We start from the raw sequence: 27,714 nt of genomic DNA on the forward strand, positions 1-27,714 counted from the left end.
GTTTGTACATGGTCATTGTATATATTGTATATACTGTATGTTATACACATAATATAATATATTTGTATATATATTATTCTGTACACATATTATGTATATAATCGTATATATGTTAGATTTTTTTTATCGCTATATTAGTCTATTTATACCTGCATTGTCCTTTCCATCCTTACACTTTCCATCATTGTAACTGAGCTACTGTGTTGAACAATTTCCCTTGTGGATCATTAAAGTTTGTCTAAGTCTAAGTCTAAGTCTAAACTGCACCAGTTTCCTCCGAATTTTCAACAAATTTGAAGTGTTTTGTCCAGAAGATTATTTGGGATTTGTACGTTTTGTACGTGCTTGTTCTATTTTTGGCCAAAGTAAAACAAAGAAAACAACCTGAAGATGTCTTTATTTTTAAGTTATCATGCCATGATTTTACCATTCCGACCCACTTGGGAATAGATTTTAAAGTTTCTTAAAACTCATTTGTATACTCTAGCCTTTAAATAGACCCCCTTTTTAGACCAGTTGATCTGCCTTTTTTTAAAATTTTCTCCTCTGCCCCCCTCTCACTTGTGGAGGGGGGCACAGGTCCAGTAGCCATGGATGAAGTCGGGACCCGGGGTGGACCGCTCGCCTGTGCATCGGTTGGGGACATCTCTGCGCTGCTGACCCGTCTCCGCTCGGGATGGTCTCCTGCAGGCCCCACTATGGCCAGGACTCTCACTATTATGTTAGATCAGGCCCGGTCCTAACCAATCTGGCGCCCTAGGCAAGATTTTAGGTGGCGCCCCCCCACATCGGCAGTGAAGAGTATATACTCACAAGAAACCGAATAGCTTTGTCTTTGACCTTTTTTTTTTACTTAAAGAAAGCAAATTAACAATCAGAATAGTTAACAAGATAAAAAAATTATGGATAAATAAATGAATACAAAAAATAAAAAATTAATATATGAAATACAATATTTTTTACATACATAAACACAAAATAAAACGTGTCAACAAGTTGCATAAAATAAATTAAAAATACAATATAAATAAGGCACTGCACAAAACAGATATCAAACCAGTATGACTTTAACAACTATATTACAAAAAAAGGGGATCCTACAGAGTTCTCTATTTGTGCTTTTTAATATTGCATTAACTAGAATGACTTACAAATTACTGTACACCAGGGAGTACTGTAATTACCTAACGTTACATTATTATTTTCCATAACAATTTAGCCCCCATACACCTTGCCATTTCAAACAGTGTTCGCCACTGTCTTTCAGCTGTACCGTTTTGATGAGGAGAATAAGGTGATGAGGTTTCATGTCTGATACCTTTCTCTCTCAAAAGTGTTTGAAAAACGTTTCCAGTGAACTCAGTTCCATTATCTGAGCGCATACATTTTACGTTGCCATATGGGGAAACGTCTGCAATGAACTTCTCTGTCGCAAGGGTAGTTTCACTCTTATTTTTCAAGAAGTAAACAAATACTGCCCCTGAATAATCATCAGTAAATGAGACTGAATATTTATGCCCATCTAATCCAATGGGGTCAATGGGACCGGCCAGGTCAGTGTGCACCAGCTCTAGGGGTGCACTAGCTTTGACATCAGGTAATTTGTTCCTAGTGTTAGTGAATTTTCCTTGTGTACAAATGTCACATTCTATTTTTGCATCTCCTGTAACTGTCATGCCTGTCACAACATTTTGAAGCATCAACACATCATTCACATTGCAGTGCCCCAAGATCTCGTGCCATGTTTTCACATCACAACATAGATTCACTTTGTCTTTTGACATCATGTCATGCACAGAATCATCATACAGTTTTTGATGGTTTACCGTTTTGAGGTAGTACAGTCTCTCGTGTACTTCTATCTTGAAGGTGTTTCCTTCTTTCGTGATGAGCCGGTTTTGTCCTTCTCCGAAGATCACTTGAGCTCCATTAGTCATGGCTGCTTTCACCGACATGAAGTCTTGTGGGTAGGTTGGGATGAACAAGGCGTTCTTCAGTGTGACGGGGACGCTTCTCCCCTCTGTGTTGCGTAGAAGAACCACTGCATCGCCTCTCTTCAGCGCCACGTCGTTCTTTTCCTTGTTCCATCGGCCAACTCCATGTAGTGTTTGTTTGGGTTAAAAGTCTCATCAAATCGTGTGAATTTGCTCTTCTCAGTGATTATGTGTGACGTCGCCCCACAGTCCACCATCAGTCCATTTTGTTTGATGCCGTCTGGAAGCACCAAATGACTGGCTTGGAACACAAAGGAGGTGCCAATTTCCTTTGAATCTTCTTCTTTCTCCATAGTTTGTTTAGCAGAGTCAGGCTTGGTTTTTCTTCTGCACGTCGTGTCTGTATGCGTTGTGCTTCGGTGGTAGTTGCACCACTTTGGTGTTGTTTTGTGGGGACAATTTTTCGCAAAATGTCCACGATTCCCACATCCATAACAGGTCGCTGACGCTATGTCCACTTTCATTACATTGTCTGATTTTGGTTTGTGTTCAAATTTCTCTGTCTCTTCGTAGTTTCGTAGTTTGCTCTTGAACCCCACAAAAGTCACTTCATCGTTGCTCTGTGTCATGTGAATGACGAATGGTTTGTATGGTTCCGGTAGGCCCCGCAGAACCATAGCAATGCTCAACTCATCGCATATTACTTGCTTTGTATTTCTTAAAGCAGTCACTATCTTTTCAGCTCTAATGATGTAGTCTGTAATAGTTTCTTCTGAGTCTTTCTTCAGGGAACACAATTCGTTGTACAGGGAAATAATTCTTGGCTTACCATCACTGGCATAATGGCGCCGTAAAATTTGTAGTGCTTTGCGACCATCGTCAGCAGCGTCTCTCATCACCAACGACAGACTTTTGTCGTCTAGGAATTGGATTAGCTCTGCAAAGCATTCTGCATTCTTCTCTGGGTCCACCTCACCAGAGGAAAGTATTGTGTCCTTTAAACGTTCAAGTCTCATGTGACCAAGAAATTTTACTTCCCAAAGTTCGTAGTTGTCCTCGTCTCCATCGAAGATCAGGCGCTGCCATCTTCCTCCCGTTGCACGTCTGGGCCCATAACCTGTTGGGTTTCTTCCTTCTTCATTCATCTTCAATGAATACTCCAGTTGTATATATATGAAAGATGATGGTTTATTTTAAGAATGGTTCAGTACAATGCCTCACAGCACCGGGAAACAAAACATCGGTAACTGTGGGAAAAAGAACACAACTCCATCGAACTTTTCTGTGTGTGTGACGTCATTTCCTGGCGCGCAGTGAACCGGAAGAGATCACCTGACGATAGCGCGGATGAGCCGGCACTACCGTGTACAACCTATTGGAGGCGCATAACAACAACGGCAAGCCTCTCTTCTCATAATACACAGAAACAGCATTAATAACAATGAGATCACATTTACTCAACAGCATTTTAATTAACGTGGGATTATTTTATGTATTTAGAAATAATAGTACCAACTTTTTTTTTCTTTTTTCCCTCCAACACTTGTGGCACTGGCGTGGCGCCCCCTGATGGACGGCGCCCTTAGCATTTGCCTATACGGCCTATGCCACGGGCCGGCCCTGTGTTAGATCCAGTATGGACTGGACTTTCACAATATTATGCTATACCCATTGCATCCGGTCTACCCTAGAGAAGGGGTGGGGGTCACCCACATCTGCGGTCCTCTCCAAGGTTTCTCATAGTCATTCACATTGACATCCCACTGGGTTGTGAGTTTTTCCTTGCCCTTATGTGGGATCTGAACCGAGGATGTCGTCGTGGCTTGTGCAGCCCTTTGAGACACTTGTGATTTAGGGCTATATAAATAAACATTGATTGATGAGATTTTCCTCAATGCCGCCCCTGAGCTAAAATTAGTTTGACACCCCTGATTTAAACACATTATTTACTTAAGAACAGATAAAACGTGGATTAACTGTGTAGTGTAAATGAAATCCATTATATCAATGCATGATCAATACAAAGTGCATTTTAAAGGCCTACTGAAACCCACTACTAGCGACCACGCAGTCTGATAGTTTATATATCAATGATGAAATCTTAACATTGCAACACATGCCAATACGGCCGGGTTAACTTATAAAGTGCAATTTTAAATTTCCCGCCACACTTCCGGTTGAAAACGTCTAGTTATGATGACGTTTGTGCGTGACGTAAACGGTTGATAGAAGTATTGCAGTGGCGTGCGGTGAGGTTAATGTCAGGTGAGGCACTGACTTCATCACAGTCAGATTTACAAACATATGAACCCTAAAGAGTATCTTATTCACCATTTGATTGGCAGCAGTTAACGGGTTATGTTTAAAAGCTCATACCAGCATTATTCCCTGCTTGGCACTCAGCATCAAGGGTTGGAATTGGGGGTTAAATCACCAAAAATGATTCCCGGGCGCGGCGCCACTGCTGCCCACTGCTGCCCACTGCTCCCCTCACCTCCCAGGGGGTGAACAAGGGGATGGGTCAAATGCAGAGGACAAATTTCCCCACACCTAGTATGTGTGTGACAATCATTGGTATACTTAACTTTAACTTTACACTTACAAACTGTAGCACACAAAAAAGCATATTTAATAAAAAAAAACGTTATTATGTGGGCTCTGTACCGAGGATGTCGTCGTGGCTTGTACAGCCCTTTGAGACACTTGTGATTTAGGGCTATATAAATAAACATTGATTGATTGATTGATTGATTATGGTCTTACCTTAACTTATAAGTGCGGGAGCAGTGGTGTTCGTGTTGGAAGAGTTGTGAATGAATGAAATATGAAATCCGCGCTGCAGTGCAGGTGTGCCTAATGTTGTGTCCCTGTTCACGGCCCCTCCGGCGCGCCGCGCGAGCATTGTTGTTTTTGCACTTTTTAATCCAACTTTTTTTTATTGGCATTTTCAAATACAGAAAAAAGTGCAAGTCGAAACAGTACAATTTTAAAGTCAGAAAATTCTTCACACCCTTTCCCTTAAAACCCAAATCCCCATCCACCCTCCCACCCCACTCAGGTCACACCAACAAGGGACATATGGCACAATCTTATAAAAAGTAAGACGACAAAGACAGACATCCTCACATACACACACACATACGAGGCCAGGGACAGACAAACAGGCTGAAAGGAGAGAAAGGGAAAAAGTAAAATAAAAATAAAATAAAAATAAAATAAAAATAAAAATAAAATAAAAATAAAATAAAAATAAAATAAAAATAAAATAAAAATAAAATAAAAATAAAATTAAAATTAAATAATAATAATAAATAAAAGGGAGACTATTCCTCATCTGCGTCTGGGGATAAATCAAGAGAGTTGACATACAGCAAGAAAGGACTCCATGAGCTTTCAAACGCTTGAGCCGAGCCTTTTAGCGAAAACCTAAGTTTTTCTAGTTTTAGATTGTAGAGAACCTCTCTAATCCAACGGCCGTGTGATGGGGGGCGAGCCAGCGTCCAATTAAACAAAATCAATCGCCTGGCCAGCAAGGTCGTAAAAGCAACAGCGCGTTTTAGTGATACCGGGCACATGTTATCGGAGCATACGCCAAAAATGGCTGATAATGGGTTGGGGGGAAAGTTTTGACCGTATGCTTTTCCGATCGTGTCAAAAATATCCTCCCGAAAGGAACATAGTTTAGAGCAGGACCAGAACATATGGACATGATCGGCCGGAGATTGTTTGCATCTATTGCAGGTATTGCTAACAGTGGGGTAGATTTTGGATAGTTTTGAGTTAGTGTAATGAATTTTATGGATTACTTTGCATTGGATGAGACTATGGCGGGCACATATTGAGGAGGAGTGAACCAGTTTCAGGGCAGAGTCCCAGTGTTGATCGGATATGTTGGTATTAAGATCGCTCTCCCACGAGGCTCTTATCACTGATAGAGAGTTTGGAGCAACTGAACTTAAAGAGGTATATAACACAGAGATACATTTTTTATGATTAGGGCTCAAAGATAACAATGTATCTATAAGAGTTTCCGGAGGACGATTCGGAAAGTGTGGGAACTGTTTCTTTGCGAAGTCCCTCGCCTGAAAAAAACGAAAAAGGTGGGAGTTCGGCAAATCGTATTTGGAAGAGAGTTCAGTCAAGGATGAGAACACTCCGTCTGCATAGAGGTCTTTCACAGTGGTGATACCATGATCGTGCCAAGTCATGAATGCGGGGTCAGTACGGGAAGGTTTAAATAATTGTTTTTTAAGTAGCTGGGTCAATATAGATGGGCCCTGAAAACCCAAGTGTTTACGTAGCTGGTTCCATATTTTAATGGAGATCGATACAATGGTGTTTGCGCCTTCAAGTTTAAATGAGAAAGGGAGTGATGAGCATAAGCAAGAATGCAGTGAGGAGTGTGGGACCGCCGTTTCAAGGGATACCCAGGCCGGGAGGGTCTGAGAGCCTCCATCCATCCAGTATAGGAGTTGTTTTTGCACTTTTTGGCTTCTTGTTAAGTGACTTTTTTTTGGGTGGATTCGGTCTTGCACGTGGAGGGTTTGGGTGTGGGCTTTGGTTGGTGTGGCGCTCCCGTCGGGCGGTGCATTGTGCGGCGGAGGTGCTTGGCACCAGGAGGCGGGGTTATGAGACGAGCCTCCAGTTTTATGATCGCTCAGCACAATAAATACGTTACACACATACAGTTGTTGACAAAATACACTGTACATTATATACCTCAGCTAACTAAACTATGGAAATATATAATATAATTCATATAGCAATACGGTCTCACTGCACAGCAGGCCAGCAGTTAGCCGAGTCATTGCGCACAATCCATGTTGAGGCACAAATCAGTGACGTGCCTCAACTGGCTGCTGATCACCGCACCGTCTCTTCTCTGTATTTGAACGGCAAATGTGAAAATAAAAATAAAAATAATCTAAAACTGGTGAAGTTAAATGGAAAATAACTTTAGTATAATCAATGGATACATATAACAATTTAATTAATTTTTTTTCTTTTTACTTTTTTTTTTCTTTCCATGATGGCAGGTGAGGCCGTGCCTCCCCTGCCTCTAGTGACTGCATGCCACTGAAGTATTGGTACCCCATTGAATACAATACAAAAAAGCTCTGTTTTAATTTCAAAATTCCACAGTATTCTGGACATCTGTGTTGGTGAATCTTTTGCAATTTGTTTAATGAACAATGGAGACTGCAATGAAGAAAGTTGTAGATGGGATCGGTGTATTAGCGGCAGACTACAGCAACACAGCCAGGAGGACAGAGATGGATAGCAGACGCGTTAGCCGCCGAACTCACCTTAACTTCCTCCGTCTCGCCGACCGCATCTGTGATCGGTTGAAGTCCTTCGTCGCACCGTTGATCGCTGGAACGCAGGTGAGCACGGGTGTTGATGAGCAGATGAGGGCTGGCTGGCGTAGGTGGATAGCTAATGTTTTTAGCATAGCTCTGTGAGGTCCAGTTGCTAAGTTAGCTTCAATGGCGTCGTTAGCAACATCATTGTTAAACTTCGCCAGGCTGGAAAGCATTAACCGTGTATTTACATGTCCATGGTTTAATAGTATTGTTGATCTTCTGTCTATCCTTCCAGTCAGGGATTTATTTATTTTGTTTCTATATACAGTTAAGCACGATGCTATCACGTTAGCTCCGTAGCTAAAGTGTTTCGTCGATGTATTGTCGTGGAGATAAAAGTCACTGTGAATGTCCATTTCGCGTTCTCGACTCTCATTTTCAAGCGGATATAGTATCCGACAGTGACGTGCGGTGAGGTTAATGTCTGGTGAGGCACTGCATCATCACAGTCAGATTTACAAACATATGAACCCTAAATAGCATCTTATTCACCATTTGATTGGCAGCAGTTAACGGGTTATGTTTAAAAGCTCATACCAGCATTCTTTACACATACAAACTGTAGCACACAAAAAAGCACATTTAATAAAAAAAACATTATTATGGTCTTACCTTTCTTGCTGGACATCCACACAGCCAGCCTTTGCGTGTGTACCACGCCATTTGAAAAGAACGGGTCTTCTGTCCTGAAGTCAAAAGCAAACCTTTTAGCTCCGGCGTTGGTCTACCTTTATTTATTACCTCCTGCTTCGATTGAAAGTCCAGTTTAGAAAACTGTTTTATTTTACATATGTAGTCCTCCATGTTTTTAATAAAAGTTCAGGCGAGAGGAAATAAACAATCGCTGCACTTGACTTGCTAACTTTTTTTCTTTTTTTTTTCTTTTGCGGCCGAGGAATGATCTCTGGGATCACTACCGCCCTCTACCACCAGGAGGCCGGATTACTGCGAGCCTCAGCCAGTACGTCTTTTGCAGCAGTTTTATGAATGCTCAGCACAAAAAATACGTGACACACATACAGTTGTTGACAAAATACACTGTACATTATATACCTCAGCTAACTAAACTATGGACATTTATTATATAATTCATATAGCAATACGGTCTCACTGCACAGCAGGCCAGCAGTTAGCCAAGTCATTGCGCACAATCCATGTTGAGGCACAATTGAGTGACGTTCCTCAACTGGCTGCTGATCACCGCACCGTCTCTTCTCAGTATTTGAACAGCAAATGTGAAAATAAAAATAAAAATAATCTAAAACTGGTGAAGTTAAATGGAAAATAACTTTAGTATAATCACTGGATACATATAACAATTTAATACATTTTTTTTTCTTTTTTACATTTTTTTTCTTTCCATGATGGCAGGTGAGGCCCCGCCTCCCCTGCCTCTACTGACTGCACGTCACTGGTATCCGAGGTGGTTTAAAATACAAATCCGTGATCCACAATAGAAAAAGGAGAGAGTGTGGAATCCAATGAGCCAGCTTGTACCTAAGTTACGGTCAGAGCGAAAAAAGATATGTCTTGCACTGCATTCTAGTCCTTCATTCTAACGTTCCTCATCCACGAATCTTTCATCCTCGCTCAAATTAATGGGGTAATCGTCGCTTTCTTGGTCCGAATCGCTCTAGCTGCATTGAAAACAATAGGAAAATGTGAGGAGCCTGTCAACTGACTATGTCACGCTACTTTCGGTAGGGGCAAGGCTTTTTTTTTATCAGATACCAAAAGTTGCGATCTTTATTGTCGTTGTTCTCTACTAAATCCTTTCAGCAAAAATATGGCAAAATCGCGAAATGATCAAGTATGACACATAGAATGGATCTGCTATCCCCGTTTAAATAAAAAAAATTCATTTCAGTAGGCCTTTAAGTCACATTGTGTATGTTTACGTCAGGGGTGACCTTACTTTTTCCACTGAAAAGTCAGGATACGAAGACAATGCGGATGCAGTTAACTCATTTTGTTATATTTAGTGCTTGAATTAAATTATTCTGAATTCATTTATTTCATTTAATCATGATTAGATTGATGTTATTTTGTTATCTGAATAGTTGAGGTGTTTTTTTTTACATTTTCAATGGGTCTGGACTACAGGCAGGCCAATCTAGTACCCACACTCTTTTACTATGAAGCCACGCTGTTGTAACACGTGGCTTGGCATTGTCTTGCTGAAATAAGCAGGGGCGTCCATGATATGTTGCTCCAAAACCTGTATGTACCTGTATCTTTGAGCATTAATGGTGCCTTCACAGATGTGTAAGTTACCCATGCATTGGGCACTAATGCACCCCCATACCATCACAGATGCTGGCTTTTGAACTTTGCGCCTATAACAATCCGGATGGTTCTTTCCCTCTTTGGTCCATAGGACACGACGTCCACAGTTTCCAAAATCAATTTGAAATGTGGACTCGTCAGACCACAGAACAGTTTTCCACTTTGTATCAGTCCATCTTAGATGAGCTCGGGCCCAGCGAAGCCGGCGGAGTTTCTGGGTGTTGTTGATAGATGGCTTTCGCTTTGCATAGTAGAGTTTTAACTTGCACTTACAGATGTAGCGACCAACTGTAGTTACTGACAGTGGTTTTCTGAAGTGTTCCTGAGCCCATGTGGTGATATCCTTTACACACTGATGTCGCTTTTTGAAGCAGTAACGCCTAAGGGATCGAAGGTCTGTAATATCGTCGCTTACGTGCAATGATTTCTTGGGATTCTCTGAACCTTTTAATGATATTACGTACCGTAGATGGTGAAATCCCTAAATTCCTTGCAATAGCTCGTCGAGAAATGTTGTTCTTAAACTGTTCGACAATTTGCTCACGCATTTGTTCACAAAGTGGTGACCCTCGCCCCATCCTTGTTTGTGAATGACTGAGCATTTCATGTTAGCTGCTTTTATACCCAATCATGGCACCCACCTGTTCCCAATTAGCCTGTTCAGCTGTGGTGTTTGATGAGCATTCTTCAACTTGCTCAGTCTTTTTTGAAACACGTTGCATCAAATTCCAAATAAACTAATCTTTGCAAAAAATAAAGTTTTCCTGTTAGAACATTAAATATCTTGTCTTAGCAGTCTATTGAATTGAATATAAGTTGAAAAGGATTTGCAAATCATTATATTCTGTTTTTATTTACGAACTACACAACATGCCAACTTCACTGGTTTTGGGTTTTGTATATGGATGGACCCCTTGCTCTTGTAGTAATTAATTACTATAATTGATTCATTCAAAAGCTTTATATGCATCTAGAAAACACAAAAATATTGTAGTGTTATGCATTTTTTAATTTAAAAACAAATTATTTCAGTCTGTGCTGTTTATTATTAAAAACAAATAAATATATATCAATTATGGGTGTCAACAATACAGAGTTAACGCGTTAATCACAAAATAATCACCATATACAGTGGTAAATTAACCACACAATTTATTTTGATTATAGGGCCCACATGGTCCTTTACCTTAACCGCAGATGTTCACCTGAAATGTTGGTTGTTAGTGATCAGGTCAGTACAAAGATGAGTGAGGAGACTCCGAGTGTTGTGTGCTCACTGGAAAATGTCACTTCAAAATAAACCCTGACAGGACTTTGGATAAAACGGTTACCAAGATTTGAGCAAATAAATGACGTGCATTCAAGTAAAACATTTAATAACATTTGTGTATGCAAATTGCATTTGTTTCAAAATATTGGTCTTGTTTAGGTTAATTTAAATTATGGAAACAAATAATTTACTGTGATGAATCACGATCAAGCTAAATTCACGTGCTCAATCCAGAAAAAAAGGGTATCCATTGTGAAAATGATCATTATTAAGCAAAAAATGACAGCAAGATATTTAAATAGGAACCAATACAAACGCTAATGATTAAATTGAATTTTAAAACATGTATACAGATGTACTTTTTTAAAAAGTGTTTTCTGACGTCGTTGAAGCATAAGCAGCATCACAGTCATGAACACGCATCGCTGCGGTAATTGTGGCCCCAAGATGCAGGAGACAGGAGTTGACATGCAGGCCAGAGTCCTTTTATTTATAATATAGTGCAGCAAACAAACATCAGAGAATCAGAATCAGAAATACTTTAATAATCCCAGAGGGGAAATTAAGATTTTCAGCACAATTCCATTCAAAAGCAGACAAACATTACAGGAAGACAGAACAGGATCGCTGACGGGTCTGCCAACTTCCGCCGCCACTTACAAAACAGGTGAGAAACAGGTAAACGATGGGGATGATGAAAAAAAAATCAGTTTAAACCTGGGCCCCTGGAGAGGGGGTCCAGACTGAGGCCATGGAAACAAAACTCATAGCCATAGCACACATAGGCATGTGTGTAAGAGGGAAACATCAAACATCCATGAAGACAAAGGACAATAAAGACATTAAAAGAGCAGAGCTGATGCTACCAGCCATTTCTACATACAGCTACAAAAGTAAAACAACAAAAAACCCAAAACATATTGTAGTGGATTGTCCGAAGCTTAAACAGCAACAAAAGTGAGTTTAGTACAAAAGGTTTATTTACCCATAGTCTAAAAGTACAAAGTTGAGTTGCCCGTGCAGACAGACAAACGTCCTCCGGAGGACACAAGAAGAAAGCAAAACCCCATAGCCCTTGTCACTTGGCCATTTTATCTGCTTCCCCATGCCTCAAGGTCCTTTGTTTTCGGCCTGTTTGTTCCGCAACATGCTTGAGTCCCTTAGTCATAATAGACAATCAAAACATTTTGTAGAATGGTCAGAGCGACTCCATATTCATCCTTTACCTACATCTGGTCCTTCAATGGTTTAGAATAGAAAAGAATGAAACAAGCAGACATTCTTGACAGACACGAAATATAGTTCAAAGGACAGAAATTCCACTACATACCCCTCTTCCAGGGTTCTAGAACCCTGGCTCATACCGATTTCTGACGTAGGCCACTTACTTAAAATCTCAGATAGAGGCAAAAACCTCAATGTTTTTATACGAGGCGAAATTCCTCTATGACCCTTCTACGGAGCGATCGCTGATACCAGCCTGCAGTAAAACCATATCACAGAACACAATTAGTGACCTACCCTTTGATTTAGTAAAGGAATAACAGAATACTTTGATCATGAACATCATTGAACATAATTAGATGAATATATATATATATATATATATATATATATATATATATATATATATATATATATATATATATATATATATATATATATATGCTTATTCAGATGTATTTCACATAAATGATCAGACAAACAAATCTGTTTTAAAATGTATATAGATTTATGAATGTAAGGCATTTGCAGAATTATTTTTCCGGCATTTGCAATGAATGTAGTTACCAATATTGTTGATTACCAATTGATTTTGAACACAAAACTGAATTTCGTATGAGTCCATGCTCGATTAGTGCTCGTGTAGATGCCTCAGGCTGGTGGCCTGCCGACACCTCGTTGAGCTTTTGGCTGCCTTGGTGAAGAAGGAGATCCACTCAAACAGTCTGGCTCTGTCTCTCTTTGGGGTGTGGCTCAGTCCATTGGGCAGACTGTGCAGTGGCATGTGCGCGCTGGCCGCTATGGGGAAAGCTGAGGTAGAGTTGGAGCTGCTGGGGCTTTGGGGAAAGCTGAGGTAGAGTTGGGGCTGTTGGGGCTTTGGTCCACGCCCTCTGCTTGCTTCAAGGCCTCCTCGCCACTTCGGCACTCCCGACCCCTCCTTCCACAGCTAATGGAGGTCCGACGGACACATCGTGGCTGGCAACCTTGGTCGTTCGCGTCATTGCTGGCAAAGTGTTGTCTCTCCTCTCGGTTCCTTCCAGTCAGGTATCGGGTGTTGGTCTGGGATCCGACTTTGACCGTGCCCCTCTCGGCGGGTGGAAGGGAATCTGGAGTGGCGGCTGTCATCCTCGAATCTGCACAGAGGAACTGGCACACAAATTCTGCATTTTGTAAACATACCATTTTGGTCTCATGGTCTTTCCGCCTTCCTAGGAAGCTGCTGGTCCTGGGAAGGACTGATCTGTATGCAGTTCATAGGGTGAAAAATTCAAAGGCCGTAAAATCAGTTTTATTCAGGAACATTCGAATGATCATTAACGCTAATGGCAACATGTCAATCAAATTCAATTTGGTCTGTGCGCAGATTTTAGCCAATTTGTTTTGATTTTCTGGTTCATCCTTTCAACCTTACCTTGTGACTGAAGACAATAGCCTGTTTTCTTAAAATGGGTGCCGTTGTTTGACCTAATCTTTTCGGGGAAACCATGTCGGGGTATTAGATCATTCACAAAACATTTAATTACCGAATTGGCATGCTCCTTTGAGGTTGGGGTTGCTTCCGCCAACCACTGTGATTGTCAACCCAAATCATTTATTTTGATAGTGCGGCACAAACACACCCACAAGGCCGTGTGCTAAGCGAAAAGCCGAACCACACTTCTCCTCCTTTGAACACTCCACATATCATCTCTTATTATAGTCATTAATCTAGGCTTTTATTTGTAATTTTTATTCACCACTATTCACAGCAAACGGTTGTAAAGGTTATAGTTATTCGCATTATACTATCAAAAGTCTATAGCTAACTGAAAGCTGTTGATTTTTGGTGTGCCTCCTTTATTTATTCTATGTTATGCCATTATCCTATCTTAGCTAACCTCCCAGATGCATGGTGCAATGCTATGTCTAAATAAAAATAAAATACTCCAAACTAAAATGTTAGACTACACTTTAAAGTTAAACGACTTAAAACTTACTTTTATTATATTAATTTCCAAACTCACCTCCAACACAGCAGACATCTTCCTCAATCCTATTCCAATACCCCCATAAATTGGATAGGTGTTTCACAACAGTGGTTAAGTAGTTATTTAAGTAATAGATTTCAATATGTGGAAATTAATAAGACTAAATCACAGCCAGAAAGAGTAACTTGTGGGGTTCCACAAGCCTCGTTATTGGGACCTAAGTTATCTATACTTTATTTAAATGATATTTGTTCAGTATCTAATAAATTAAAATGTATTATGTTTGCAGATGATACAAATGTATATTGTTCAGGAGAAGACTCGAAGAAAGCGTTGAGGAAAATCGAGGTTGAGTTGGTTCAGCTAAAAAATGGTTTGATATTAATAAGTTATCATTAAATGATAACAAAACTAAATGTGTGGTGATTAGTGGTGCAAAGACAAATTGTGAAACAAAATTAAAATTGGATCAAGTGGAAATTGACAGAGTATATGAACTAAATTCTTGGGAATAATAATTGATCATAAATATGTTGGAAGCCGCATATTGAATATATTAAGGAAAAATATCCAAATCCATTGCTACTCTGTATAGAGTAAGACACATGCTGAATAAGAAATGTCTGCATATGTTATATTATTCCTTTATTTTTCCATATTTAACATATTGTTTTGAAGTTTGGGGAAATGCTTATAGAACAAATATAGACCCAATACTTAAACTTAAAAGGCTCATTAGAATAATACACAAAGCGTGCTACTATGAACATACCAATCCATTATTTATAAGTTATAATGTGTTAAAATGTTCAGATAATCTATTTTTAAAACAATGGCAATCATGTTTTGAGTAAAGAACAACAGCCTCCCAGATTGTATTCTTAGCTTATTTATATTATGAGGAAAAAACTATAATTTACAGGGGATATTGATTTTTGAAATAGGTCAAGTAAAATAAAAAATACAAATGTATTTCAGTTTTAGGAGTTAAATGGTGGAACAAACTCAGTGATGAGCTGAACACATGTAGTTTTTTGTTATGGTTTAAGAAAACCTTGAAAGGTGAAATGATTGAACATTATAAAATATAGTAACAATTACTTTCATCTTTTAACGTTGATGTTCCAGGCAATCTAATGTTCAGTGAATGTATAGGATAGGCCAATATAAGCTTTGCCTTCAGCCTATTCCTTTATCGGTCATTCTTTTTCTTTTCTTTTCTTTCTGTGTGTAAATGTGTATGATTGTTAAAATGTCTAATCTGTACTGTTAAACTGGTCACACAAAATGGTTGATGGTTGATTATATGACCGAAATAGACTTATTTCATTTATTCATTCATTATCTATCGCACATTCATAGTTTTATTCCATTTTGCATCTAATTATTCCTATTGATTTCTTCCTATTTCACTCAAACAACCAAACAAACAAATAAACAAACTTGCAGCGAACCACAACCAACAGACTACCATTTACGAATACCTTCATTTGTCACTTTCTCATCTTTTCTTCACTTTCGTTTTCCTTTACAAACAACATCCTGTATCCATCTCTTCCTTACACTTCACACAATGTTTCTAATTTCTGTTCTCCTCTCCTAGAAACCATTCAAGTAAGGTTATAAACATCCATTTTCCATATTTTCTCAATCCATCCTCTTCACCCTCAATCTTCCTTCACCTGCTGTCTCTCTCTCTCTCTCTCTCTCTCTCTCCCTCTCTTTCACAATAAAAACACAACAATCCAAAATAAATCAGTCTTATAAAATACAACAGGGTCAACAGCAATCCAGAACCATTTAATGTCATGCGTCTTTATTTATCTCTTAACAATTATTCCTCCTTCATAAGTTGCATTTTAGAATTTTGAACTTTAGATATGATTTATCAAAACTCCTTTGTCCCACACGCCATTAGACTGTACAACTCTATCTATCTAGCTATCTATTGTTCACAGTTCATGACGTCTCGTCTTTGTAAACACTGGACAGACTTCTTATCTTGCAGACATTTATTTCCATTTAGTTTTATCCTCTACATGTAATTCTACATGCTTCAGTGTCACATAGAAATGTGCTTTCTTTGTTATTTATTTCAATTATTATTTCTGGTTTACTTGCTGTCTGTTTACTTAAGTTCTCATAACTTAGTATGTCCTCTGATTAGAATTAGTTTTATCGCTGCTCTACGTTTTGTTATGACTGGAGTGCTGAGTGTGGCGACTTTTGTCTGTACTTCTTCAGATTCCATGATTCACACAGGGGTGACTCTAACGTTTACAATTTACGAGTAATACCAGTTGCACAGATAAAAGCTAAAAATGTTTTAGAATATACGTTTAAATTTTATTTTATCGTGATTATTCTTGAATAATTAAAATGTCAATATATTTAAATAATCAATTTACCTTTATCAAATTTAATTCAATTATATTGAATTTACTTATTTAACTTTATTTAATATATTTGCTATATAAATATTAATTCAAAGCTACAATGTTTTCTAATCTATGATGTGTGTGCATGTGTGTGTTTGCTTAACTCCCACACAGGAACTGTATGGAACTGCAGAGCATCAAGGCTGTACAAAACAGTATACTTAACACATAAAAAATAATGAATAATGAATCAAACAATGCTTCAATGTCCCACAATCCAAATGTATTTATTGATATTTAATTGTTTATTTATTCATATATCTTTTATTTTACTTATTATCAAGACCAACCTATCAGCACTCTCTTCAGATTGAGTACAGCTGTCCACTCATATTTTTTAATGCCAAGCTAAATGCTAACCTAGCCTTACTAGACCTCAGTAAGCTAATTCTTGCTAACTTAGCTCAATGCTAACCTAGCTCAATGCTATGCTGACAGTGACACACCTCTCCGGCCCACGTCCAACGTGCAGCACGTCACACACCCTCGTCACACCGACACATCTCTTAACTCAAAATGTCTTCCAGCAGAGCCTCTTTTTTTTTCTCCGCGTCACACACGCACAAAAAAAATAAAGAAATCACCAAAGAGCGAGAGCCTTTTTCCGTACTCAAAATCTCAGAGCCTTCTTACAAACTATAATATCGCACAGTCACAATCACCAGCACAGTTAAAAAACAACCTCAACAATCAACTATTTTTCTCATCCAGAAGCACAGCTGTATTATATCAGAACCTTAATAGTAATAAACAACATTTATCATTCACTTTGAGCTAAACAAAATGGCTCGGGAGAGGGAATTCTGGACTTCCCTGCTTAGGCTGCTGCCTCCACGATCCGACCTCCGATAAGCGGAAGAAGATAATTAGATGGATGGATCATTCACTCGTATGATTTCTGTACATAAACTTTGTCTATCTTCTCATAAACACACACATTTTGGACAATTTTCCACTTTTTTATAGATTAGCGGGGGTGTGAAAAAAGCGTGAAGGGAGGTTGCGTGAGGGTGGGAGTAGTGCTTGCCTTTCAAGGGAGAGAAATAAAACAGATAAGACCTGCAGGTGCTACACAAATGTTATTAAAATACGCATATATATAAATGTACCAAAACAACTGAATCACTCCACACACACACACTTCTCAACATTCATCATTGTACACACACATTTACAAATCACAAAAACCACCCCTAGGTCCGGACCAATATAAACAACTATGCATGCATGCTTTTTGTGGAATCGGCCGTCTTATAATACGAACGTAGGTCCCTTACCCTTAAACGGCGATCAACCCGTTCAGCCCAGTTATCCCTACGTTCCCTCCCTGACCAACACGGATAACCGACTTGGCGCCCCATAGAATCACTGGTAATCACCCAACAATCCTACAGACATCGTGTCTGGTCAGTTCCATACAGTTTCACTAAAGCTCTACCACATGGAGCCCGATCCCCACCTGTCTATACTGCAGCAAATTAAACAGAACGTTGTGACAAATATCAGCTCAGTTGATCTCCTTTACCGGAGTCACTGAACGGTCACCTAATATGAAGCTTTTTCCACCGCTAAGTCACAAAGATTTGGGACCGCTGCAGTTTCCACAGACAGATGTGCCGCACATTCACAAACGTAACAATTTTTTATAGTCAAATGTACCACCAGTTTAGTTAAACCTGCCTTAAATTTAGCTGTATCCAACTTTTGCTAATCTGATGTACTTGCAGAAGAAACCCCCTCTGCCGACAACGACAGAGGAGGGAGAGGTTAAGAAAAAGTATTTGCCTCGAATCGTTTGTGCTTCAAACACTCCAAACCACTAAAATTATATTAACAATCCCCTTATTGTTAAAACAAGAAATCGCAAGTTTTCAAACAAACACACAGACAAATAACCACATATAAACAACTCAATCCAACCATAATTTAACCCATTCCAGGTTGTTTTTGGAGAACCTGGCTAGACCTATCTTTTATCAAAAACAGGTTCAGCAATTAGTCTTACCGATCCCGTTCTCTCCAGACAGACAACTTTTACACATTAAGCAAAATTGCTTACCTTTTAGATGCGCGCGTGCAACCTTTGTCTGCCTGAGAGAGAGAGACCGGGAGCGGATGTCGACCGGGAGCGGATGTCGACCTGCAGCGTTCTGGACCATCCTGTTCGTGACGCCAATTTTGTGTAGTGGATTGTCCGAAGCTTAAACAGCAACAAAAGTGAGTTTAGTACAAAAGATTTATTTACCCATTGTCAAAAAGTACAAAGTTGGATTGAGTTGCCCGTGCAGACAGACAAACGTCCTCCGGAGGACACAAGAAGAAAGCAAAACCCCATAGCCTTTGTCACTTGGCCATTTTATCTGTTTCCCCATGCCTCAAGGTCCTGTTGTTTTCGACCTGTTTGTTCCGCAACATCCTTGAGTCCCTTAGTCATAATAGAATATCAAAACATTTTGTAGAATGGTCAGAGCGACTCCATATTCATCCTTTACCTACATCTGGTCCTTCAATGGTTTAGAATAGAAAAGAATGAAACGAGCAGACATTCTTGACAGACACGAAATATAGTTGAAAGGTCAGAAATTCCACTACATATTCACTGTGGTGCCTCTGCGGTGTTTCACGCCATCGTCTACTGGGGTGGGGTGAGCATGGCCAGAGACAGGAGCAGACCCAACAAAGCAACCAAGAGAGCCGATTTCATCCTTGCGATCCTGTAGAAGGTGTTCTGTAGTAGACTACAAGGATTTTGGCACGCAATGCAAACCAGGACATGGTGCCTGGTTTACATTACCAGTCGAGGCTTTGAACATTTCCGCCAAGGCTATGCTGCTAATTCTTATGGACAGAATTCCTAGCAGCAACCAAAGCATCAAGGGTGTCCATTTTCGGGGCCTTAGGACCTCATTTGTAGATGATGTAGTCTTACTTGGACGGTTCACAGCTGAGTGTGAAGACTCTAGGATTAAGCCCAGCACATTCAAATCTAAGATCATGGTTCTGCAGCTGGATAAGGGTAGATTGCACCTTTTGGGTTGAGAGTGAGGTTTTGCCCCAAGTGGAAGAGTTCAAGTATGGTGGGATTGTGTTCATGAGTGAGGGATTGCGAGTTTTCAGTAATACTGGTGAAGCGCTTCACGTTCTACTAAGGTCCTACTCTCATCTACAGTCACAAGATTTCAAAGAGCTTGATTGCAGAAAAAAAGCTGCCAAAATTGGTTTCCCCCGTAGGGTGGCTGGACTCACCCTAAAAAACAGGGTCAGGTGCTCAGTCATCCGGAAGAAGCTCAGAGTAGAGCTGCTGCTGCTTCACATAGAGGGGAGCTTGCAGTTGAGGTGGCTCTAATATCTTGTCCAGATGCCTGCTTGTTTGTCAGGTTTTCCAAACACGCCCAGCTGGAAGGAGGCCCCAAGGTAGACCTCGGACATGTTGGTGGGATTATGTCTCGTAGCTGACCTGGGAACGCCTGGAACAGGTAAACCAGTGGGACGATGAAGTCTGGGCTTCACAAATGAGAGTGCTACGTGCTACCCTCACGATACGCGGAAGAAAATGGATGAATGAATGAAAAAAAATCAGGAGTTTGTACTTGAACAAATCTTTTTGTAATATTAGTACTATTATCTATATAATTGAAATCAATAATAGTAAGTAATAATTCTATGATTATTATTAGGGTTGGTGTGACTCTGGCTAAGGAGTTAGAGCAGACCGTCCAGTATTCAAATTCCCGAAATCCCATTACTCCATTCTTGTTGTGTCCTTGGGCAAGACACTGCCCCCAAGGGTCTCCCACACAAGGACGCTTCATTGACCAAGATGCTGATCGACGACTCAGATATGGTGTTTTGACATCTGAAATAAGAGTTCAAGAACCCTGATGATAGTCATGATTTGTCAAATGTATGTGGATGAAGATTGTGAAGGGTGCAGGTATATACCTCCAGGCGATTTGTATGATAATGATTAAAACCTATGCATGGATTTTCTTAACCCTTTTACAAGTTCCATTAACAGTTGGCCATTAGTCAACAGTAGCCTCGTGTACAAGGCCGAATTCATTTAATCTGATCATAATTTGGATTAGATTGTTACTTTGATCCGATTAAGAATTGCATTTTCATACATATATCGGAATACTTTATTTTGTCATGTGTAGCATATACCGGAAACGGAAGTAGAAGATGAAGAAGCAGTGATTTCCGCTGTAAACAAACATGGCTCTGTGCATTTACTGTGTGTCCGATGTTGTCACGTTATTTATTCAAGTTTTCCTTCTGTTCGCTACTTTTGTTTTACCTCTCTTTTTGAAATGGAGCTGTTCTGTGCCCTTCGTGTTGTGATATGTGCAAGCTGATGCACGTCTTCATGTTACAACATTCTGGGTACGCGCCTGAGGCTAGCAGTTAGCACTTGGAGTAGCTGCAAGGTCGTGAATATAACAACTCATTGAGAAAACAACGGGATCCCTTCTTTTATCGTTACACCGACACATGACACTCCAGACCATACTTTTCTTTTTGCTAGTCTCGGTTTTAGAGCAACAAACTCAACAATATAATGTTACTTCAGTACATGTTAAATGTTCCTCAAAATTGCTGTCGATCCAGTCATTGTGTCCCTTGGTCTATTTCCATACTAAATTTCTTACGCTTATGTGTTATGGGGATTTATCGCCACATTATTTATTATTATTAATACAATAGCCATATCAGAAATATGGGTGATAATAAATACGATTTTAACCTACTCTATTTTGTTGACACGGTTTTCAAAATGCAAACAGATGCATTTTGTTATTTACTGACGGGGGAATGAAAAAACTGCTGAGAAGTCGACCGCAAAAAAAGAAAGGATCTTTGGTCCTAAGGCAAAGTTTGTAAGGTTTGTAAAGTTCCTGTTTTGTTGCCCTTTCCACTTTTCTTTCGTTTGTTCCCTCTGCCAGGGGTTTACGTAATAATTGACGTTGGTTCATTAGCGAGTTAGTAGGTTAGTTAGTTAGCAGGCAACATAATGGGGGGATGTTCGTGAAACTTTCAGGAACTGTCTGAAACAGGATAAGGAACAACTGATAACATTTTGGGGCTGGTCCTGTTAATTTCTACCATGGTACTCTCCTGACTACTGTGTTCATGTTTTACACTAGTATCCCGGTTGGTTCTGACGGAAACCGAATCATATGAGAATCAAAGCAATTTTTCCCATAATAAATATTGTAAATCCAATTAATCTACTCCAGGCACTCAAAACTGTTGACAAAACATATTGTATACAGAACTAAAAAAGCACAGCTAATTATAGATCATTCTTTTTAAACATCCTGACTCCCGACAGTGATCTGGATCTCCCAAAATGTAATGACTTGTTCCTTAAAACGTCTTACAAAACCCAAAACCAGTGAAGTAGGCACGTTGGGTATATTGTAAATAAAAACAGAATACAATGATTTGCAAATCCTTTTCAACCTATATTCAATTGAATACACTGCAAAAACAAGATACTTAACATTCGAACTGGAAAAACTGTATTTTTTGCAAATGTTAGCTCATTTGGAATTTGATGCCTGCAACATGTTTCAAAAACGCTGCTACAAGTGGCAAAAAAAGACTGAGAAAGTTGAGGAATGCTCATCAAACACTTATTTGGAACATCCCACAGGTGAACAGGCTAATTGGGAACAGGTGGGTGTCATGATAAAAGCTTCCACAAACAAGGATGGGGCGAGGACAAATGACTAAATTGTCGAACAGTTTAATAACATTTCTCAACGAGCTATTGCAAGGAATTTAGGGATTTCACCATCTACGGTCCGTAATACCATCAAAAGGTTCAGAGAATCTGGAGAAATCACTGCACGTAACGGCAGTGCCCGTGACCTTTGATCCCTCAGGCGGTACTGCATCAAAAACCGACATCAGTGTGTAAAGGATATCACCACATGGGCTCAGGAACACTTCAGAAAACTAAAGTTTGTCGCTACATCTGTAAGTGCAAGTTAAAACTCTACTATGCAAAGTGAAAGTCATTTTATCAACAACACCCAGAAACGCCGCCGGCTTCGCTGGGCCCGAGCTCATCAAAGATGGACTGATGCAAAGTGGAAAAGTGTTCTGTGGTCTGACGAGTCCACATTTCCAATTGTTTTTGGAACATGTGGATGTTGTGTCCTCCGGAACAAAAAGGAAAAAAACCATCCGGATTGTTATAGGCGCAAAGTTCAAAAGCCAGCATCTGTGATGGTATGGGGGTGTATTATTGCCCAAGGCATGGGTAACTTACACATCTGTGAAGGCACCATTAATGCTGAAAGGTACATACAGGTTTTGGAGCAACATATGTTGCCATCCAAGCAACGTCTTTATCATGGACGCCCCTGCTTATTTCAGCAAGACAATGCCAAGCCACATTCTGCACGTGTTACAACAGCGTGGCTTTGTAGTAAAAGAGTGCGGGTACTAGACTGGCCTGCCTGTAGTCCACACCTGTCTCGCATTGAAAATGTGTGGCGCATTATGAAGCGCAAAATACGACAACGGAGACCCCGAACAACTTAAGCTGTACATCAAGCAAGAATGGGAAATAATTCCACCTGAAAAGCTTCAAAAATTGGTCTCCTCAGTTCCCAAACGTTTACTGAGTGTTGTTAAAAGGAAAGGCCATGTAACACAGTGGTAAAAATGGCTCTGTGCCCACTTTTTTGCCATGTGTTGCTGCCATTAAATTCTAAGTTAATGATTATTTGCAAAAATAAATGAAGTCTCTCAGTTCGAACATTAAATATCTTGTCTTTGCAGTCTATTCAAAAGAAATATAAGTTGAAAAGGATTTGCAAATCATTGTATTCTGTTTTCATTTACGATTTACACAAGCTGCCAACTTCACTGGTTTTGGGTGTTATATAAAAAGACATTTATTTATTCATTAGGTGACATTTTACACTCACTTCATCACAAAAAATGGATCGTGTTCTGCGTTATGAATATTACATTAATTTTCCTTGTCGGCACACACAAAGCTAAGATGTTTTGTTCAGATAGCTTGGCATACAGTATATTGACCTACGTTGGATTGCTTTTAGCAGTTTTATTGTCGAAAATGTATCAAAGTGCTCCCCTGCATTCTTCTTTATATATGCAAATGTTTGGATGATTTACACACTGAAGTCACACGGGAACCACCCCTAATGTCGCCTTACAATACGTCAGCGTTTAGAGAGCGAGGCTAAAGCCTTAAGCGTCATTAAAATCAAAGGTAAAGTAATCCATTTTCTTATCCTTGTTAATGATTTAGAGGTAAGACAGCCATGCCTACAGTTGTCTTAAGGTGTTTGGTTTTTCTTCCAGACAGGCACTCACTCATCACAAAGGCCCCTGTGTCATCCTGCCTCCTCTTTCAACTTCAAACCCACTCATTTCTTGCACTTTGATTGAAGCAAACACCTGTATTTTCCCAGAGAGACTTCCTCACCAGCCCCCGCCTCCAATCTTTGATTGTTAAACAGCAGTGGCGCCGCCGTTACTTGTCTGCGAACTCAGGCCGCCCATCTTCTCCTCCCATTTTCCTCCTCTACTGACTTTTAACCACAACTTTAATTGCCGGGAGATTTCCAGTCGCTTTTTTGGTCTCATTTTGTTTTTTGTGTGGCTGTAAAAGTTAAAATAACTGTCAAATCATTTGATGATAATTCAACTAGGTTGGTACTTCTTATTGCAGAAACAGTGTCGCCCATTAAAATTAATCTAAATGAGTTTAATTTGTGCTTTGCACCCCAAAACTGCCCAATTTTAACATGCAACACGCCTTTTAAAAAGAAAAACAACACTTCTGGAACACATATTGCCTTCCACATATTTGCCTTCCAGCTGCTTCTCTGTCAAACACACCATCAGCAGCTTCTCCGTGTTTTCATGGATAAATGTCCGCCCTTTAGATATTATTTTAACGTTCGAGGCTGGCGTTATTGACTCATTCCGCTTCACTATGGTGCAAACTATGTATATGTATCCAACTGCTTCACCAACTTAGCTAGGTCATGTTTTTGATAATTTTTTGCTTTAATTTAATAAACATCATCCACTCCTTTATCTCAGCACTGTCCTTCACACTTACTTCCGTCCTACCCATGCTTGAAAATAACAAAGTTATGTCCATCTCTACCTATAAGCTAATGCTAGCAAGTAAAACTGACTGTTCTGGTCGGATCTTACGCGGGGTCCACTGTGACATTCGCCATGCTAACTATATATATACTGTATATATATATATATATGTATGTATGTGTATATATGTGTATATGTATGTGTGTGTAATGTGTGTATATATATATGTGTGTGTGTGTATACATATATACATATATATATGTGTGTATATATATGTATGTGTGTGTAGCAATAATATATACATATATGTATATACATTCATATATATATATTATTGCTGTCAAACGATTAAAATATTTAATTCCCCGGTTAATAGCATTGTTCATAGTTATCTCAAAATTAATAGCAGATAGGTATAATTTATCATCATTAATAAGTGTATCCTAGACAGATATTTTTCAAGTTTTTAACACCTTGATAAGACTGTTTGCTTTAATGAAATGTGATTTAAACATTATGCTTTTTTAAACAGATCAACACAAAAAGAATGTGATTGTCACACCGCGGTGAGGAGAGTCTTGTCTTGGTTTTTTCTGTCTTGTGATTTGCATGTTTTATTTTGAAAAGCAACTCCTCTTGTTTCAGATCACGGGCCCTTCCTCTTGTGTCACCAGTCTGACGTCATCCCTGACCCTTGATTGTTTCCACCTGTTTCCCATTACCCTCATGTTCCATATAAGCCCATCCCTCCCCTTGTTCTGTGCCAGATTGTCTCGAGCTTTCGTGCCTGTCTTGCATCCACGTCCACGTTCACGTTCATGTTCTTGCCTTACCTCGTCCCACGACTACGTCTGTTTATCCAGCATTTTTCAAGCTGTAATTTTGAGTTAACTTTTTCCTCCCTCAGAGCGACTTTTGTTATTTAGCCTTTTTGAACCGCAGTGGTGAGTTATAATTTTTTCCTTAACGATTATCCTTCCTCAAAGTTTTTGAGTGAATTTTGTTTATATTTATTAGAATAAGATTTAGTGTAGTAAGTTTGATAGTCCTTATTTTCTTCCTCCTGTTGGAGCGCTTTTTGTTAAAGTTTTTTATAGCAGATCTGTTGCTAGTTATAATTTGTCTTATTTTTGTCATTTCCTCCGTTGGAGTGATTTTCGGTTTTTCCCTTTTTGGAAACGTTTTTGCTATCTGTTTTAGTACCTCATAGTGATTGTATATTTTCTGCTCTGGAGGTTAAGAGTTTTTTCAAAATAAAAGCTTTATTTAGAACCTCCCATCTCTGCATCTGAGTCCCTTCATTCACCCAAGCCTGACAGTGATCATGCTGTTAAAGAGGATACAAAAAATACTTGCAGTGCGTTGGTATCTTGCCAGATTTTGTATCTTGTCGTAATACAGAATTTGTATTCCTGCTGCAGAAGCACTTACATTCAGATTTATGCACTAATAACACAAAATAGGGATTGTAAGGATTATGGTTTGATCGTCAAGATGGATGGTAATCTGTTTGGTCATCTGTGATATTTGTAACGAAATAATGCTTCTCATATTCCGTACATTACATGTTGTACAGGTTAATAGTCTTCATATTGCTGCATGACAATGTCCTAACTTTCTCTATTTATTAATAAATTGTAATGTGATTGGTTCGAGAAAGTGTCTTGACATGTGTTGAAGACAGACTTTTTGCAATAAAAAGGTCCACTTTCGACTTCCTGCTTACCGTCTTTCATTTATGTTGACCTTTTATGCCATCTTACTAAAGCAGTCACAGTAACAATCTACTTTTTATGTTATCACTGCACCATAACCGTAATCAAAACATGGAAGTAAAGCTCATCCTCTCTGAAGCGACAATGCGGGTCAGCAGGCGTTCGTTCCAATGATGTCGTCTCATGGCGTTGGAAGATTAAATGGTCTTTTCTTATCGGGAAAACGACTCGCCATGGATCGTATATTTCCATAGTGTCCCCTTTTCTTTGTGCATTTCTGCTTGCTATTTTCAAGCTTACGTATCAACAGCAACTGACGCCATCTCGTTTCCCCACACTACGGAATGGTCGAGGTTCAAAAAGGAGTCAGGGCGCATGCGCGTTAATGGCGCGTTGAAAAAATGATCGGCGTTAAAGGAACTTATAGTTAAAGCAATATTATCGCGTTAACTTTGACAGCCGTTATAAATAAATAAATATATATATAAATGTATATCTATATGAATGTATATATGTGAATATATATATATGTATATATATATATATACAGTACAGGCCAAAAGTTTGGACACACTTTCTCATTCAATGCGTTTTCTTTATTTTAATGACTATTTACATTGTAGATTGTCACTGAAGATTGTCACAGTTTCCAAAAACAATTTGAAATGGGGACTCGTCAGACCACAGAACCCTTTTCCACTTTGCATCAGTCCATCTTAGATGGCCCAGCGAAGCCAGCAGCGTTTCTGGGTGTTGTTGATAAATGGCTCTCGCCTTGCATAGTAGAGTTTTAACTTGCACTTACAGATGTAGTGACGAACTGTAGTTACTGACAGTGGTTTTCTGAAGTGTTCCTGTGCCCATGTGGTGATATCCTTTACAAACTGATGTCGCTTTGTGATGCAGTACCACCTGAGGGATCAAAGATCCGTAATATCATCGCTTATGTGCAGTGATTTATCCTGATTCTCTCAACCTTTTGATGACATTACAGACCGTAGATGGTGAAACTCCTAAATTCCTTGCAATAGCTCGTTGAGAAATGTAGTTCTTAAACTGTTTGACAATTTGCTCATGCATTTGTTCACAAAGTGGTGACCCTCGCCCCATCCTTGTTTGTGAATGACTGAGCATTTCATGGAAGCTGCTTTTATACCCAATCATCATAGGTGGATTAATGACCGGGCCTACCGGGCCCAGGCCCAGGGGGCCAGAGGCCCCAAGGGGCCAGGCCAACTTGGCCCCGCGGCCGCGACCCAAGCAAAACTACTTTTGCAAAAATAATAATCTTAAGCCCCAAGGGGCCAGGCCAACTTGGCCCCGCGGCCATGATCCATAGAGGGTAAGAGGCCCCAAGGGGCCAGGTCAACTTGGCCCCGCGGCCGCGACCCACAGAGGGCCAGAGGCCCCAAGGGGC

Source organism: Entelurus aequoreus, linkage group LG18 (genome assembly GCF_033978785.1).
Source record: "Entelurus aequoreus isolate RoL-2023_Sb linkage group LG18, RoL_Eaeq_v1.1, whole genome shotgun sequence".
Lineage (NCBI taxonomy): Eukaryota > Metazoa > Chordata > Actinopteri > Syngnathiformes > Syngnathidae > Entelurus > Entelurus aequoreus.